Raw genomic sequence first — 20,174 nt, 5'->3', positions numbered from 1 at the left:
ATCCCAAACCCTAAAACTTCAAGATTTTCATGTCCATTCCCTTCCCTAAATTCCTTGTTTTGTTTCCATTGCCCCCATTTCCCTAATGTTTCCCCTTTCCTAACAATTCCCTTGTATATTTGTGTCCCCTTGGTCACAACATTTTGAGAAAAAGAAAAAGTCTACATTCAATTTTGCACACAGTTGTATATCAGCATATATATATTCGAGCTACCTTGTTTTTAAAGAACATGTCAGAGACCGAGTTAGCTTATGAGCAGGATTATGATAGTGATTCTACACCAGAGGTAAATGTGCCAAGGAGGTATCACAAAGGTGGCAAAGGTGGTCGGCATGTCAGGGAGGAGCCTACTTCTTTGGCTCAATTGCAAGCTTGTCCACTTGCAATGGACTGTTTTCGGTATCATTCATGTTTTGAATACTGTGAGCGGATTTCACAAATCCAGCATCATCGGGAACTAGTCCGTTTATTTGTTCTACATTTTCAGGATGGTCATGTAAACCTTGCCAGAGTGAATTTCACCTTGTCACCCGAGATTATTGCTCAGGCCACTGGGATACCAAATGTAGGGGAGGAATGGAGTAAACGCCAGCAGTTAGACAGATTCCACTATGAACCATATATCAAGCCTGGGTATATAAGACACTTGACTGCAGTTTTTCCTTTCAGATTCCTAAGGGATGAGTATGCACCATTGATGAAACTCATCATTCGATATTTTAGTTGCGAGGGCAGATTCTCACGTCTCTATGCGTACCATGTCCGTTTGTTGATGCATTTTACAAGGGTATGTATGATGAACATTCCATTTTTCATGTGTTGCAACATAGAGAGGATGGTGCCTTTAGTACAACGGAAGAGCCCAACACATCAGCATAAGAGCATCTATCATTATGCATTGATTAAAATTGTAGTGATGCATCATTTGGCACAGAAGGGAATTACTTGGGAAGATTTCATCTCTCGTGATTACTTTGCACCATTACAGCCACCTCCCGAGATAGTTCATGATGAGGGAGGACCTTCACACCAGCAAGACATTCCCGAGACTGAGCATATAAGTGCTCCTCCATATGTGACATACCAGCGAGGTCACAGGTCATTATTTTCATCTACACAACGAGTACTATCTCCACCCGGGGTGGAAGGGGTCTCGTTGACTTCATCAGCACAGCGAGTGTTATCTCCACCTCATGTGGAAGGGGCCTCACTTTCGACAGCAGCACCGCAGGTACAGGATAAGGGCAAGAAGCCCAAGCATGAGGAGGGGCCTTCAGGTGAGCCATCCGGGTCTGTTACTATTCATGATGAGACAGCTTCAGAATCAAAGAAGACCCAATATATCAGGTATCTAGAGCAGTGGAATAAATAGCTTGAGGACCAACACATGATCATAGATCTACAGCACATCCGTGAGAATCGTCAAGCTGCCCAACATAGAAAAATTGAGTTCACCTCTCTAGAGCAACAAGTAAATAAGGATCGAGAGGCTAATGTCGAGAGGGTCAAAATCTACTTGGAGGAACGGCTGAAAAGGGCCGATAGAGACCATGCATTATTGAAACACATGGTTATGCATTACAAGGTCCGGAACTTGGTTTGCAAGGCGCGAATTAGGAGTCTTAAGGCAAAATTGAGGAATATGGTCAAGAAGCAAAAACGACAAAAGAAGCTTGATTGTCTTCGGATTTTGGCTGAAGCCTCTTTGGCTGAGCATAGTACTTGATTGGGGACTCCCAACCCAAGTTTCAACAAGTTTGGGAAAAATTTTGTCAATTTTGAAATTTTTGTGTAAAAAACAGGTTTTTTGGCTCAACGCGTAGCAGGCCGCGCACTACCCATAAGATTGGGAGGTCCAAATCACGAAAGGTTTGCATTTTTGGAATTTTCATGATCAAATACACTACTCAGCTATTGCCAAGGCATTTCACCAAGGTTTGGGTCCCCAAAAGGTCAAAAAACATGCAAAAAATGACCTCACTGCCCCTTTTTGGACACACAGGAAGCAGCCTTGGGAGAATGCACTTTTGGAGAGGCAAATGGACATCAAATTGGAAAATTATACTTGGGTTGGAAAGCAGACATCTAGGGCTTTCCAAAAAGCCAACCTGAGCTCAATTTGGATGCCGGGAAGTGTCCCAAAAGCAGGTGGAAAGGCGCGCTACGCATCAGGATTTTTTGTAAAGTTTTTATCTTCAGCTCAGGAAACGAAGCCAGTTTGACCAGTTTTGACTTGTGATGGGATTTTTCACCTTCCTTGATGTAATTAATGGAACTTTATGTTGACTTGACACTTATTTACCTATTCTAGATGATTCATTCATAAAATAGCAAAAATTTAATGAATGAATTGGTTTCCTAGCCTATAGAGGCAAGTTGTTTTGACTGCCTAGATTGTAGTGCTTTGTTTAACAGCTCCTAGGATGATGAGCTCGACCCCTAGAGGTAAGGGAATGTGTTAGATTTCCTATATTATGTGTTTTCTTAGTCATTTTAAGGGTTGGACTCTTGGGAATAGCTTGATACACTATTGTACATATTTTATCTGCAATTTTGGAAAAGGATAGACCAGGGTTTTGCAGCACTATTTGGGATTCATGTGGCCTTATGTGTTGATGGTGTGTTTCTCTCAGTACTTGTAAGTTGTTTATGTGTACCATTTTCCTTATTTAATCTTCTGCAATTAAACAAATGAAGTGTTAAGGTAGAATCCATAAATTTGCTATGCTCTGCCTTTAAGTTTGTTTAATTTTCCATGTTTTCTTCAGTTTAAGGAGAATCCTTGAGACTTCCTTGCTCTCCTTAGCTCCTCACCTATCAGGTCTATTCATTCAATCAATTTAAATGCATCAAAGCAATCGCTTATCTTGCCCCAAGTAGACCTCTGCAAAAGCTGTGCCTCATCCCCGCACCCGAAATTGCCTTTCCCTTGAATTCAACAAAACTTCAAAAATAAATTCCATAGTCCTTGTACTTCATACCTAGCCTAAAATTAGTCATCAATTCATTCATCTCAAGCCTCTTTGATTACCTTTTTCCAAGATTGACTAGAGAGAGCCCTCTCCTGTCCTCGTAGGGCTAGCTACGAGGCTGAGCTTGGTTTGATGTTGCCTCGAGTTTTGCCTTCCTCAGCCTGAGGCAAATTCGAACGCTAACAGGAGGTTCATCAAGAACTTCTCGCAAATTTCTTATCCTATCATATCATTGCAGAAGAAACATAATAAGTTCAAATGGACAGAGGAGTGTGAGGCTAGTTTTGAGTAACTTAAGCAATTGTTGACACATGCACTAGTGCTACAGATTGTAGATCTAGAAAAAGAGTTTTTAGTATGCATAGATTGTTGCAAGAGAGGAATTGGTGGAGTCCTTATGCAGGATGGACAGGTGGTCTATTACGAGCCATGAAAACTAAATGAGCACGAGTAGAACTGCCCGACACATGATCTTGAGTTAGCAGTGATCATATATGCATTGAAGATGTGGAGGCACTATCTTCTTGGTAGGAGGCTTGTACTGATGAGTGATCATATTGGGTTGAGGTATTTGTTTAACCAGCTGAATCTGAATGCCAAGCAAGCTAGATGGTTGTCCACGATTAGTGAGTTTGATTTCGAGATCAGGTACATCAAAAGAAAGGAGAACAAGGTGGCAGATGCTCTCAGCAAGCAGATACAGGTAAATCACTAGGAAATTATAAGCTGCTATGGGACATACTTATAGGATAGGATATTGCAAGCAGGTCAGCAGGATGTTAGTTATATGGATATTGTGCACAAGTTGTAGCATAGTACTGGTATAGGTACATGTGGTAGTATAGTTAGTGGTACATGTGGTATTATAGGTACAAGTAATGATACAGGTATAGGTATAGGTCTATAGGATATAGACTATTGTATTACGGCAGACAGATTGGTTAGATTTAGAGAGAGGATATATGTTCTAGACAATAGTGAGATCAAGAAGGTGATCAGAAGAAGGTGATCATGCGAAACCATATTCAAGTCACCCAAGTCATCAAAAGACATTAACTGTAGTGAAGAGATTTTATTATTGGTTGAATCTGAAGAGGGATGTAGCAGAGTTTGTGGTTAGGTGTTTTGATTGTCAATGAGTGAAGGTAGAGTGTAAACATCCAGGTGGACTGCTACAGCCGATTGCGGTTCTAGAATGGAAATGGGAGGGCGTTTCCACAAATTTCATCATAGGGTTTTTGAGGACGGTGAGACAACATGATTCCATCATCGTTGTTGTGGACAGGTTGACAAAGGTTGCGCACTTCATTCTAGTGAAGTCTACATTCTCAGCTAGCGATGTAGCATAGGTATTCATCATAGGTGAAATTAAGGGGTTTTAAATTTTTAGTGGGCGAATATTTTGTATCATAGTACATTTTTACAAATCACCTCAAATAGCCCACCTTATTTTAAGGGAGAGGGTAAAAAAGGTAAATTTAGCCCTTGAAATTAGGACTTACAACCTCCCATTCGCCCATTTTCAAGAATAGGTTTTATTTAAGTGAATCCATTCGCCCATTTTCAAGAATAGGTTTTATTTAAGTGAATCCTATGGGCCAAATACCATATTTATAAAAGAGGTATGGTAAATTAATAAAAATGTAAATAAATGAGAGGTGTGGTAAATAAATAAAACATTTTTTATATTTACTCCATAAGTCACCTTACAAGGGTGTAAGCAAATAAAAATATAAGTAAAGTGGAGGTATGGTAAATAAATAAAACGTCTTTTTATACTTACTCAAAAGGTATGGTAAATAAATAAAAATATAAATAAACTAGACGTATCGCAAATAAATAAAACCTCTTTTTAAATTTAGTCCATAACCCTTGTTCTATTTATGAAGGCTCAAGAAAGAGGTTTTATTTAAGTGAATCCTATGGGCCAAATACCATATTTGTAAAAGAGGTATGGTAAATTAATAAAAATGTAATAGGTGAAACCTATGGCCAAAATACTATGGGACAAATACATTGTTATTAATACCATACAAAAAACCATTATTAACCCTAATATTAGAATTAATAAAAATAAAAATGGCGCATGGTATTGACCCATGGTATTCACCAAAATGGCACATGGTATTGACCCATGGTATTCACGTGGAATGTAGCCTATTTAAATGGGGGAATTAAACCAGCATGTAGCCTATGCTAAGATTCACTAGGACTTTACAAAGTTTTATTATTTAGTGAAAGACTCGCCAAGATCTTACAATATTTTATAATTGAGTAAAATATTCGCCATGCCTGGTGAGAGATTCGCCAAAAAATTATATATACATATTATATTATTGATAAAATCAACTTCCATTTTTCCTATATACCATGGAGATTCGCCCATTTATTATATTTATAAATTTAGGGGGGTTCTTAAAATTTTCCCTGGTCAGATTGAATGGTGTCCCAAAGAATATTGTGTTAGACAAGGATGAAAACTTCACTTCCAATTTTTGGAAGGATTTGTTTGTAGGTTTGGGCACATAGTTGGCCTTCACTACAGTTTATCGTCTGTAGAAATATGGATAGACAAAGAGGGTCAATGGGATATTGGAAGACATGTTGAGGATGTATGTGATGCATCAGCAATAGAAGTGGGAGGATTATCTCCCCTTGGTTGATTTTGCATACAAAAATGGTTATCAGGAGTCATTGAGGATGAGTCCTTTTGAGGCATTGTATGGACGAAGTTGTAATACTCCCATCAGCTGGAGTGATCCAGTGAATAGGGTATTTATTGGACCATATATGTTGGTAGACAGAGAACAGGAAATGAAGGTGATCCAAAAGAATCTAAAGGAAGCACAGGATAGGTAGAAGAGATATGCAGATCAGAATAGGTTGTTCAAGGAGTTGGACGGTGTTAGCGCTCGAATCTGCCTCAGGCTGAAGAAGGCAAAACTCAAGGCAACATCAAACCAAGCTCAGCCTCGTAGCTAGCCCTACGAGGATAGGAGAGGGCTCTCTCCGGGTCTATCTCAGCAAAATGTCTTCAAAGGGGTTGAGATGACTCAAAATCAATACTGAATTTAGGCTAGTAAAGAGATAGGAAAGTTTGATTTAGATTTTTGAGTTTTTTTTGTTGGAGAAACGGGAAAACCAATTTTGGGTCCGGGGATTGAGGTCAGATATTTGTAGAATTCGAGTTGGGGCGAGGTAGGCAGTGGTCTTGATGCTTTTAATTAGGTGTATGGATGGATTAGAACGACGAAGAGCTGAAGAGGGCAAAGGAGAACATGGATCCTCTCCAAATTGGCGAAAACATGTAAAACTAAACAAATTTAAAGGAAGAGCACTGTGAACAATGAATTCAACCTCATTTACCCATTCATTTAGTTTCAGAAGCATGAGAAGGGAATGGCATACATTTAAACATGAATAAACTTACAATAACTGAGAGATAACACCATCAAGAACTGAAAGCCACAAGAATCCCAACAGGAGCTGCAAAACCTCTAATCTTTCCTTAGCCAAAATATAAAAAATATGTACAATACTGTGCCAAAATCTTCCCAAGGGTCCAACTTGTGCTACTAACTAAAAATTTACATATATAGATCAAGCCAACTCATTCCCTAACCTCTAGGGGTTGAGCTCCTCCTTCTAGGAGTAGTTTGAACAAATTCTAAACATGGAGCAAGAATCTAGGTGACCAAAACAACCTGCCTCTAAAAAGAAGGAAACTGATTCATTACATTAATTTTTTGCTATTTTGTGAATGAATCATCTAGAATAAGGTAAATAGGTGCCAAGTTACCTCATACACATCAAATTACATCATGCTGGGTCAAAAATCACATCTAGGAATGAAACTGGTGAAAACTGGCCGAATTCCTAAGCTGGAGGATGAAAATTTGGCCAAAAACCTCTATGCGTAGTGCCCTGATTCCTATGCGTAGCACCCCTTTCAGCCTATTTTTGGGGAAATTATTGACATCGAAATCAAGCTCACAATAGCTGGTTGGAAATATTTGGATGTCTATTATCCAGCCCAAGTTGAATTTCCCAATTTGGAGCTCATTTTCCCCCTCAAAATTGCATTCTCCCAGAAGTACTTCCTGTTGTTGCAAAAGGTGGCAGCAAGGTGGTTTTCATGGTGTTTTTAGGCCTTTTGATCATCCAGAATTTGATGAAATGCTTCGGCAATAACTAAGCATGCATAACTTACCATGACAAACCAAAAAATACAAAGTTTCCCTCCAGCAAGTGTCCAAATGAAAAGCGAGCGCGTCGACGCACTACTCGTAGAGCTGAAAAAACTATTTTTGGGACCAAAAATGCGAAGAACCTCCATCATGTATCATGTTCAGCCAGCGAAGCCTCGGCCAAAACTCGAAGTGGATCTAGCCTATTTCGTCGTTTTAGTGCTTTGCTCAACCTCCTTTTCAAAATCTTCATTTTTGCTTTGCCAACATGCATGTGAGCCCAATAATGATTTTTCATGTGACGAAGCGTGTCTTTGTCTCTATTGGCCTTTGCCAACAACTCCTCCAGATGTCGATTGACTTTCTCAAACCAAAATTGCCACTCAACAGGTGTCAAATTGTCAGGTCTTTTTCAGGCTAGCCTTCGGTCTTCACGGATTTGTCGCAGCTCTATAAGTGTATGCTCATCCTCTAGCTATTTATTGCGCTACTCCAAGTATTTTATCAAACATTATGCCTTCAGTAACTTCTCATTCAAGTTGTCAATCTCGACCTTCTGCTCTTGGATGATCTCTTTGAGCTTCGAGCTAGAAGAGCTCCTATCCACATAACTCGATGCAACATCAACATCATGACCACCTGAATGGCCCTCCTCATAAATTGACCTCTTGCCTCTGTCCTGAACCTGTACTTGTACTGAAGAAGAAGGTGAGACCCCTTCCACACCATGTGGAGATAGTACTCATCGTGTAGCTGCAAATAAGGCCCTGTGGCCTCGCTGATATGTCACATATGCTGGAGCATTAACATGCTCGATCTCAGGAATTTCAAACTGATGTGAAGGCTCTCCCTCATCATGAACTATCTCTGGAGGTGGCTGTGGCGCTGTGAAAAATTCACTAGAAACAAAATCCTCCCAAGTAATGCCCTGCAGTGCCAACTAATGAACCACTACGATCTTGATCAGCGTGTAATGATAAATACTTCTATGTTGTTGTGTTGGGGTCTTCTTTTGTACTAAGACAACCATCCTCTCTATGTTGCGAAACATGAAGTATGGAATGTTCATCATACGTACCCTTGTAAAATGCATCAACAAATGGACATGGTACGCATAATGACACGAGAATCTTCCCTCACAACTGAAATACCGAATGATGAGTTTCATCAAAGGTGCAAACTGATCACTCAGGTATTGGAAAGGAAAAACCCTGCTCAAGTGCCTCATATACCCAGGTTTGATGTATGGCTCATAGTAGGATTTCTCTAACTACTGACGCTTATTCCATTGCTCTCCAATATTTGGTATCCCAATGGCCTCTGCAATAGTCTCTGGTGACAAAATGAAATCAACTCCTGCAAGGTTTACATGGCCATCATGTAAATGTAGAACAAACAAACGAGCTAGTTCACGATGATGCTGGATTTGTGAAATTGACTCACAATAGTGATAGCATGACTGAAGAAGAAAACAATCCATTGCAAGCGGGCAAGCCTGCAATTGAACCAAAGAAGTGGGCTCTTCCCTGAGATTCTTACCACCTTTGCCACCTCTGCGAGGCCTCCATGGCACATTACCCTCTATTGTGGAATCACTGTCATACTGCTGCTCATAAACTGAATCTGTGTCTGACATGGCTTTGATAACAAGATGTCTGCATTATGTATGTTGATATAGGTGTGCTGAAATCAAAACTTCAATGCATATTCAAAACCCAAATATGTTTACCATAGCATCATAGGAACCAAGCCATAATGGTAATAACTCCGTTTCAGTGGATTTGCATAAAACAGTCACTATTTTGATCACAAGGACAGTTTTGACAAATGAACAAAAGTGTGAAGTGCACTCTTTGCGATGTTGGCTAAAACTTGACAAATGAGTATGGGACTGTATTTCACCAACGGAGAATGGGAAAATCTTCACAAGGCCACCCACATGTCTTTTTAAAAACCCTAAGGAATGATTTTGGTATGAGCATAGGGTTTCATTTTTCTACACCCAATACATCAAATTTCCCACCTCAAACATACTACAAACATTTTAAAATTGACTGAGCAGCCATGAAAAACCTACTTGCAAGTTTTGGAGTCAATTTGGCAAGCTCTGGTCGCATTAACAAAAAAAATTTGGTGTTGTGACTGAGTGCGTAGCGCCCAAACCCAACGCGTAACGCACACCTGTGTGCGTAGCACCTGTGGTTTTTTTACAATGGCTGCTGAGGTCCAGTGTGTAGCGCACACCTTGTATGGGTAGCGCACGCCTCCAAAACTCTGTCCACGGGTATGAAACACGGCTTCGGCCTTCCAAAAGCTCAAACACGATTTTGCCTTGGGATTTTTTGAACAAATGGACTTGTTTCCCCTTTTATATGTGAAAAAAATATCTTATCAAATCAGATTTGATTTAAATTTGTTTCATTACCCACTTTATAATGTTTGGCACTTTGACATTTGACCCTTTAATACAATGTTGTTCTTTGGCTTTTCCTTGCTTTTTCTGAGGTTTGGACTGATAATATTTTGTTGATTTTTGCAGGGATCCAGCATTTTGGCTTTGGAAAAGATCAAAGGCTTGCTCTGAAGCTTTTTGAATTGAAACAAATACAATTATTTACAATAGCAATTTTTAGTTCCAAAACAGAGTTTTGGACTAATGCTTTCTGAAAAAAAAATGTTAAATGAGAATGTTTTGAAACCAACCTCATGGCCTGCGGGCTTTTATTATGTATATGCAAAGTACTGACAACTCTAGACTCTAGGACTAAATACTTTTTAACGAAACTAATCTTTTATGACGATGAATTCAATGATCATATACTTTGGTGATTTTTGAGAAATTTTTTACTAACCCTGTAGGGACAAGCATGAGGAAACACAAGACAACCAGACCCCCTCGTCAGTCAATGGCATGCCCCTAGCAAAATGCAATGAAGTGAAACGAGCGAGACACCTAAAAATGATATGCAAAAGTGAAAAGATCTCTGACGGAGGGTTGTAAGGACGGACTCTAACAGACGGGTTGCAGAACATGTGTACTTACACATCAAGTTGAAGAAGAGATCATTACAGATTGGATCATGTGCCAAGTTGGCACCACGGTTTTGTGGACCCTTCTGTATCATTGAGAGGATTGGTCCAGTAGCTTATCGACTTACACTTCCTCCGCCAGTGAAAGTCCATGATGTTTTCCATGTGTCATTGTTTCAGAAGTATGTTAACAATGTTGATCATGTGATTTACTAGTCTGTATTGCAAGTGGAACCAGATGGAGAATTCTAACAAGAGCCTTAGTGTATATTGTAGAAAAATATTCTTATGTTCCAGAACCAAGCAATCAAGCAAGTTAAAGTGCATTGGAAGCACTTTGGGCCCGATGAAGCTACATGGGAGATGGTGGATCAAATGTGAGCTATGTATCCTTCTTTGTTTGTCGATTGAGGTAAAGAAGTTTTGGTATGTTGTTTTGGTATATGTTTTGGTAGATGTTTTGGTGATGTTTTGGTATATGTACATATGTATATGGATGTAAATACCGCCATGAGATAAGTTATAAAGCTCCAATAATCGGTATGGGTGTCATGTCATTATCTGGTCATGTTGTTATGTTGTCATGTTGGTTTTATTTTCAGCATAGTGATCATTGTAAATATTGCATCGAGCTATGTTATAAAGCTCCATGGGAAGTATGTTTCCTTTTCTATGGTTTTTTTTAGGTATAGTTGTGGTTGAACACCGAGCATGATGTCCCCCAAGGGGGAGCATTCTCTAATAGACATTCCATGTAATAAAAGTTAATAAAGCCAAAAATAATAACCACGATTGATGGGACACTTATTCCCAGCTAAATTTTGGGAAAGACATCTGAGGGGGTGTTCATTTGGTTGTTTATGGCTAAGGAAAATGGAAAAAGAAATGGTTAAGGCTTTGGAAAGGAAAATGGAATTTCTGGCACAATTATTTATGAAAATAATGGAAATTAGGAGAAAAGAGAGGTGAAAGGTCACAGGTTACATGTGAGGAGGAAAATGAAGGAAAATAATGGAACATGAAGAAAATAGAGGCCTCATTCATAAAAAGTCTTATGAGGATCAGTTGATAACCTTTTGTCAGTTCAGTTTTGGAGCTCTCCCATTGTTCTCTCTCTATCTCACTCTTGGAAACTTTGATTTTTTCTTGGAGCACGTGGGCATTGGATCAGGAAAGGAAAAGGAGGCAAGAAGAAGAAAAGATCAAGCAAGGAAAGGCAGGATCAAGCAACTACAATAGGATTCTTTGCAAGTATCGGTTTTCATGTGTATTTTCCTTGCTAAATTTGGCATGCATGGTATTTCATGTGGTTCTTTTGTTGTTATGGCATGGGTGTTTCCAGCTATAATAGTGTTGTAGTGTCATGATCCGGATTATCCACAGTTTCTAGTTCATTCTGCCAACGTTTCAAACCCCAAAGGGGGTCCATCATCAGGACAAATCAGATAGAATATGAATGAAAGATTATTGAGAGAAGAGAACCTTACGACCTGGATATAAATAAACCAAGAACCCTAATTTTATAAAGGCCGACACATGATTCTTTATTTTTATAATAATTTTATAATCATTTTTATAATAATTTTTATAAAATCTTCATAAAATTATATTTATTTATAAAAGTTTTATAAAACTTTAATTAATCATTATTAGTTTAGCTTTAATTATTTTAATCATGAAAAAATAATTTTAATTTATTTTATTTTATTAATTTTGTACTTCATTTATTAACTAATTAATTATTTTTTATTTTTATTTAATTAATTACTTAATTTAAATTAAATTATAAATTATTTTTGCCTTCCTTTAATTAGTCAATTATCAATTAATCAATCAATTAATTAATTAATTATAATAGTGTTTTCAGCCTCGCGTTGCCAATTCCGGATAGCCATGGTGTGATGGGGTTCTCATGTTTTGGTTGAGTTGGATTACCAGATGGATTCAAAGCTAAGTGAGGTGGATCTTTGAATGATAGAGCACATGGCTAGTGGTCTCTTAATAAGATTGTGGATCATGGTAAATCCATTGTCCTAGTGACCCCTAAGACATAATGTGGGTTGCAGTAAATCCAAGATTGTGTTTCCTCAGTGGGTCTAGGAATCCTTGTCAATGAATGGTAGGATATACGGTAAAGCCAAGAGGTGGTTTTCTCTCTGTTGGGCCTTGTAATCCTGATTTTTGGATATGCGGTAAATCTTGGAAAGTGGGTCTCAGTTTAGGGCCTAGTGATCTAGGTTTTCATTGCAGTAAAGTCTAAGAGACTAGGAGATAAGAAAATTCCTCGTGGTTTAGGTGGAGAAATCTGGTGACATCCATGCTTGTTTGGCCTAATGATCAGGTGGAGATCACGGTAAATCCTGTTATGATATGGTTATTGTGTTGGCCTAGTGATCCAGGATGGATTATGGTAAAGTCTAGTTTCTATTGATGAGGGTGATGTGGCTTAGCCTCGGTATTCCCTGGTCAGTTATTTTGGTTTGAGTCCCACATTCATGTTTGGAAAATGGCATTGGAGTGATTGGCTTAAGAGAGACTTGGCTCAGCCAATCTATGGTTGGGTGGAACGTGGTAGTCCCAACTCTAGTTGGTTTTCACATTCATTAATGAGAAATTCATTCCCTTGGTTTTCATGTGTAAATGTACTGGTTTATATGTGGATTTTATGGCAACTGATGTATTTATGGTATTTTTGTTGTTACTATGCTGGTTATATGTATGTTTTTTGATAGCAGTTATGTATAGCTCTCAATATTTTTTTACTTGTAAATGAATGGACAATGTATATATGATCCAATAGATGATAATGCAGCAAATGAAATGAGGGAACAATGGTTCTTAGTGATTCTCCAATAAGTATGAGATCCCTATGCTTAACTTTGTTGTTTACACCTATAGAGTACATGTTTGTGATATGTTTGACAAACTAGCTGTCATGGTTAGTAGAGGTTTGTTTAAGGGATTGTTTAACTAATTGCTTCTACTCCATTATTTCCCTGTTATTTTACTGCTCTTAATATATCATTCCATTCTAGGTAGTGACCTGGGCTCTGGGCTGGGAAAAGTAGCACAAATATCGGGGACACTGGCACATAACTAGAAAAATTAGTCCTTGGACACTAGCATGTAGACCTGTGACAGTGTCTAGAGGTCCCTAGACACTGGCATGCCTATATCATGAGAGTGTCCAGAGGGAAAGTGATCAGAAGTTCCAGTGGTACCTCGAGGCAAGTTGACTGAAGTGTTGGCATGGTTCTCATGGGTCTTGTAGCTGATGTGGAAGATCTGTGTGTTGTGCTTTTGTCGATTCAATTTCCATAAGATCACATGGGAGGTCGAGTCCAACAATAGTAGCCTCTCATCACATGTTTACCCCAGTTGGTTGGTTACTTGGGTAGATGTGGGAGGAGGGTGTTACAAACACCACTCCCATAACATACCCACTCACATTTGTCTCTACTTCAAAGGGTTGTTGAAATTTCAGCAATGCCAAAATCGATGCTTGACTAGTTTTTTTTTAACTCCTCAAAAGCCCTATATTGACCCTTTCTTCACTGGAAACTCTTGCCACTCATTTTTATGGTATGGAGTGGTGTTTCTACTGTTGAAAATGAGGATATGAATTTTCTCAGGTCTTTTGTTTTCCCAACGAAACTCTTGAATTTAGAAAAATTAGCAGGAACTGACTACTTCATGATGACTACCATGTTGGTATGATCTATTTTCAATTCTCCTACACCTATCACATGCTCCAGATACACCAAATACTATTGTACAAAGTCACACTTGTGGATATTTTCCAGTAATTAGTGCTGCTTTAATGTCTTTATCACTTACATAAAATGTTATAAGTGCTCTTCTTAGGTAGCAATGTATACCTAGATGTCATTCAAATATGCAATAACAAATGAATCTATAAAATGGCATAGCATATCCTTCATTAAACCCATAAACTTAGGTGACTCATTACAAAGGAAAAATGAAATAACTAACCACTCATACAAATATTTCCTGGTTTTGAAGGAAAACTTCCAAGTATCTCTTCTCTAACTCAAGCATGTTGGTATCACGACTTTAAGTATAGTTTAGTGAAGTATTTGGCTTGTTGTAACTGATCCAATATATCACTTATCTTTAACAAGGGCCCGGGGTACCTGTTCTTGCGTGTGATTTTGTTTAATGCTCTGTAATCAATACAAATCCACCAAGTACAACCCTTCTTTGGCTCAATGATGATGGGTTACCCACATGGTGAGGTACTTGGTCAAATAACATCCTGTTTTAGTAGTTGTCGCAGCCAATTCTTTACCTCACATGCTTCTATAATAGATTGTTTGTACATATCAATGTTTGGTAATGGGGAGTATGTCAATAGTTGGATATTGTGCTCCACTTCCCTCTTGGGTGGTATCCCTTTAGGCTCCTAGAACACATCCCTATATTCTTGTAGCAACTCTTCTAGTGGTTGTTTCTATTTCTTAGTATGCCCCTCTAAATATGCCTTTTCTCTTATTAACTCTTCTACAAATTGATTTTCTCTTAAAAACAGTAAAATATACTTCTTGCTAAGATTTATCAATTTGTTGGCTTGCTTGGCACTTACCAAGAAAATTTTGGACTTTCCCTTGTGTGTGTTGATGTTAAAGGACTTTCCATCCTTGATGAGGCAGTATTAGTTGGATTTTTGCATGAAGACTTCATCATACATGTATGTATAAGGAGTTCCAAACACTGCTTCACATAAATAACATGGAAATGAATCTAGTTCTACATCATCAATAAAATTAGCACTAATAGCAATTCTAATTTTTCGTTGTTTGGTTACCTTTATTTTTACATCATTATTTACCCATCCCAATGAATATGGGCTTGGATGATCACAAAATTCCGATCCCAATTTATTGATCATCTCTACAACAATGGGATTCGCATGTGATCCTAAGTCAAATAAAGAATCAATATTTGTCTTCTTGACTTGTATCTTTAAATAGAAGAGTTTGGTATTTTCACTCTCTTCGTGTTGATAAAGGCTACTCAGATTTGCCTCCTTCTGCATTGATGTATAGAGGATATTCTCACCTAAGACTAAGCTATGTTCAACATGGTTGCTAAAACTAGTGGTCATAAGGTTATTATTATTTCCATCTTTCTTTATGTTCTTGGGGTTAAGCTATGGATGCAACTTCCAACACTTTTCCTATGTAGGAATGTTAATGTTATAGTGGTTGCAATGGTTGTTGGGATCTTTGCACTAATGTGTTGTGGCTACTATATTTTTATCTTTCCCACTTTCCTCTTCTTCCTCCTTGGAAGCATTTTGGTGCTTCGACTTTGACCCAATAGATTTCCCTTTCTTCTAGCTTGTGTTCTCCAAGTATTGTGCATGTGGACAAGCCTCATCCACTAATCCTTGTTTATAAAACATCACATTTTTTTCACGCTGATGACTATGTAGACACCCTAGATACTTGAGCAGTACATCTAGGTTCTTTGGGGAGATACCAAATCTGGATATTGATGCTATGATACCAATATGAACCCTAAATTTTTATGGATATTCCAGTAGACAATTCATCACAAAGATTTACTAAAATATATCAAAATATCTAAAATTTGTATGATGATAGTTTACTTCCGCTTAGATTTTCTACATATATAAATTACTTTTAATTACATATGCATGCCAATTATAATTATGCATAAAATAAAGAACAATGAAATAAAACTCATAAACCACAAATTAACACAAGATATAACCTAGGATACTAATTCGGGAGGAAACCGAACTGGAAGGTGAGGTTTCTTTTCTCTCTTTCTTTGAATGGAAAATGGATGCAAGTATAAAGAAGTGATGTATATGGCTCATGGGTTGTCATAATGCACAAATCCTCTATGTTTTCTCTCTCCAATCCACTCTAGACTACCCTATCCATCGATGGAAAAATAATGCACTTGAATGGAATGGAACCACTTTCCCTCCTAGTGGCTCGATTGTAACATAGCTTGATAGCCTACTAGTAATTAATTTTGAATCCTTCAAATCTTAACTCTATGCAATACAAATACATGCTAATTATCGTCTAGCATGGAAGCTGACTCAAAGTTTCAAATTCTCTACATTCACCATTAAGTTAAAGTGCATGTATGGGGGTAGACTATGTATCCCAACTTTTCCAATATCTTAAAGGGAAAATTAATAGAGCCTTGATTATTACCCTGACCTTGTAGCCTCTCCTTTGTCAACTATAAATCTACTTTCTCTCCCACCTTGAATGACCTATCTATTTTTTATTGATCATGTTTTTCATTGTATTTTTCATGTGGCTTATGCAGTGTCTCTTGTACTAGTATATGGATATACATGTCTTATAGTTTTGGACATCTTCTGCAAATTTTATCTTCTATAAACTCTACCTAAGCATCTGGTGTCAAATCATCTACAAAGGGGAGGATATGTTCGTCTTCTTAGTCTAGCATGGAAGGCTTATAAAGTTTGAAATTCTCCACATTTACCCTTGAGTAAATGTTCATCTATGGGGGTAGACTAAGTCTATAAACATTATCTCCCACATTTTCTAGTACCTCAAAGGGGCCATATCTTAAAGCCTCGATTTTCTTACCAAGACCTTATATCCTCTCCTTGTTCAATTGTAAACATACTCTTTCTTCCACCTTAAATTGCCCCTATGTTCAATGTTTATCAGGGAGATACCATATCTGAATTAGACCAAAGATCCTATTGGATTGTAGCAATGGTATTCTTATTTTATCCTCCTTATTTTAACCACTTTGGATTTAGTTATGGAGGAAGTTTCCAACACCTAAAATTAGCATATCTTCCTTTTGTAATGTGAACATTTAGGATTATCATCTTCTTTCTTCATTGTAATTGTTCTTTTGACCTTATCCTTTCCTTCATTCTTACTTGCAACTAGCTAAACTGGTTTCTTTGACAAATTTTCATGGACAATATTTCCCCATGACTCGATGTAAGTAGCTTGAATGCAAACTTAATAAATATTAGTTGGGTTAAGCATAAGAACAGTATGTCTTAAACAACTATCCAACCCACCAATATGCTTCAAAATATTTTCTTGCATATAAAGAGGAATCCTAGAGACATTTAGTATTTAGTTAAGTTCAACTTGGTATAATGTGTTTATTAGGTAAGTGTGTTTCTTTGGCATGTGTTATTTACATTGTAATCCAATGGTCATGATATGTTTTAGACATAGAGCAATATGACAATTCATATTCTACTTGATACTAACAATTATTGATGCATGGATTGATGCCCTATTATTCAATTATCCCTATTTAAAGGGCATGGAGAGTCATGGAAGATCGTAATTTGAGAACTCTCTCATGTAAATATTTTATTTTGCATTAATAAAATTGCTTCAAGTTGATGCATTGGAAGGGGCTATGGACTATTTCCCTCTCAAATGATTTTAACCACATAAAAATATTTTCTTTGTGATCTTTGATATGGTTGTGCGAATTTTTATCAAACATGTTTTTCCTATACATAATACCCAATTTACTCAAACATGGTATCAAAGCCTATTACAAGAATTGTTTCCATTGGTGTTCGAGATCTTTAAGCCTGTGTTGCTACATTTCTGACATCTAATATTTATGCACTATTTTAGCCTAAACATATTGTTGAATTGTATAGATCTAAAACATTGTTTTCAACTAATAATATATTTCGTTTCAGCAAAAACGTATTTTAATGACCTGAGATAAAACATTTTTCATCATTTGGAGGTGTATAGTCCAAATACACCCTTTTTGAAAAAATAATTTACAGAGCTCATATTGCAATTTTTTATTTATATTCCTAGTTTTCTACTCTTTGTATTCTTCTTATGTTATTTTCCCTATGCTCTGTGTAATCTCAAAAAATTGTAAACAAAGCAAAAAGTGTTTTCTTGACTGTATATGCTCTCTGTTGTGCACTTTATGTGATCTTGACAAATCAAAAATAGTTAGAAAACTTGCATTTTCTAGGTAAGCTAACCAAAATTTAATCCTTTTATTCTTTATTTTTAGACTTTTTTTCGAATTTTGGATTTTCTTGAATGAGCACATCTTTTTTGGTAAGCATGTGGTACAAGGAAGATCTCTCACAACACAACCTCCTTCACTACTGTTGGTGTCTTTTGTACTAGCTCACTTGGTTAAAAATTACTTTATATAGTAAGAGGTCTTGAGTTTAAATTTCCTTTTTTAAGTTACTTTTTGAAAGATTTCATGCAAATTTAAGTTATCCCATAAATTTATCATAATTGAAAAGTGCATTTCACTTCTCTTATAAAAGTGAATCACTGTAAAATAACTTTAATCTTTTTGAAGTTATTTTTTCATGCAACTTTCATTTCTAAAGTAACTTCATTGTAAAAGTGATTCTCACTCGTTTTATAAAAGTGGGTAACTTATCTAAGTTTAAAACACTTAGACATTTCCTTAAAGACTGTCATATTACTCTATACGAGTAACATTGCATATATATTATTATTTTAAATCTTGGTTCTACATATTATGTTTTTGTATCTACATTTTATGCCAATAGAGAAGCTTTCAGAACTATCAAAATCCTTCTATTGAATCCTTTTGTGACTCTTTGAGTAAATAAAAAATCAATCTCTTTTAATCAGAGTGATTAGAATTGTAGTTATATCCATTGAAGGCCTTAGTGGCCCAACAAAAATATAAAACCAAGCATCCAAAGAAGCAAAAACCTCGCATCAAAAATAAAAATAAGGGTTTGAAACCTTCTTAACCAGCATCTACTGCTAATGGTGACAAAGGACCAAAATCAAAGACTAAGAAGGTTAACAGACATTGAAACTATTGTGGGAAAGACAATCATTTGGATTCCAAGTGATTTAAAAACATGGAGGCCTTGGAAACTGAACAATGAAGAAGAATAACATCATCCTTAGTTCTTATTCTAACAATTCTTCTTAGGGACATGCACTTTATGCTTCTAGTTTCTCCTTCAATACAATATCTAATTCTTCTTTTGATGAATGGATCATTGATTCTGAATCATATTATCATATGGCTAAGGATAAATCCATTTTTTTCTACACTTAATGATTATAACACCGAGCAAATAATTTTGGGTGATGATAGATCTCTTAGTCTTGTACATTCTAGAAAAGTTCAAGTAAATAATGGTCATTTCAATGATGTAGTATGACATGTTCCAAGTCTTTCTTGCAACATTCTATAAATATATTAGATCACTCATTCGGGTGAAGATAAAATAGAATAATTTTCACCTCATCATGTTATAATTGAGGTTTTAAAGGATCCTAAGCATTTCCCTTCCATTGGAATACTTGATGATATTACTCAATTGTACAAGTTTGACAACTTTGGTTCATAATATTTTCCCTTAGTTTTTATTGCTCATAGTGATAAATTGAGAAAACTTTGGTAAGATACAATTGGTCATCTAAACTATCACTTACTACAAAAACTATGTAATCAAAATCTGGTGATCGATCCTCTCATTTCTTGCGGAGATGGTGTTTGTGCTAGTTTTGTTCACGAAAAAAAACATTGTGACACTTTTTACAAATGTGCCTTTTGGCATGCCTCAAACCCTTTGCATCTCATTCACAGTGATTTATGTTGTCCACTTTCTTCTCCTTCCTTCTCTAGGTTCATGTACTTCTTAACTTTTAATGATGACTTTTCTAGATTCACTTGGATTTATTTCTTAAAACTTAAGAGCCAACTTTTTGACTTGTTCTTGGCCTACAAAACCCTTGTAAAAAAAATATGGCATCAACTATAAATGTTAAGAACAAATAATGGAGGTGAATATGTCGACAACAAATTCACAACTTACTTCATTGCACAGGACATTCAAATGCAACATATTGTTCCATATACACCACAACAAAATGGTGTTAATGAAAGAAATGATGGTGAATTAAAAGAAATGGCTAATTATATGATTAAGTCTTC

This window comes from Pinus tabuliformis, chromosome Q (assembly GCF_031772625.1).
Source record: "Pinus tabuliformis cultivar Carrire ecotype Pingquan chromosome Q, CPIR1, whole genome shotgun sequence".
NCBI lineage: Eukaryota > Viridiplantae > Streptophyta > Pinopsida > Pinales > Pinaceae > Pinus > Pinus tabuliformis.
This window is presented reverse-complemented; position numbering follows the sequence as displayed.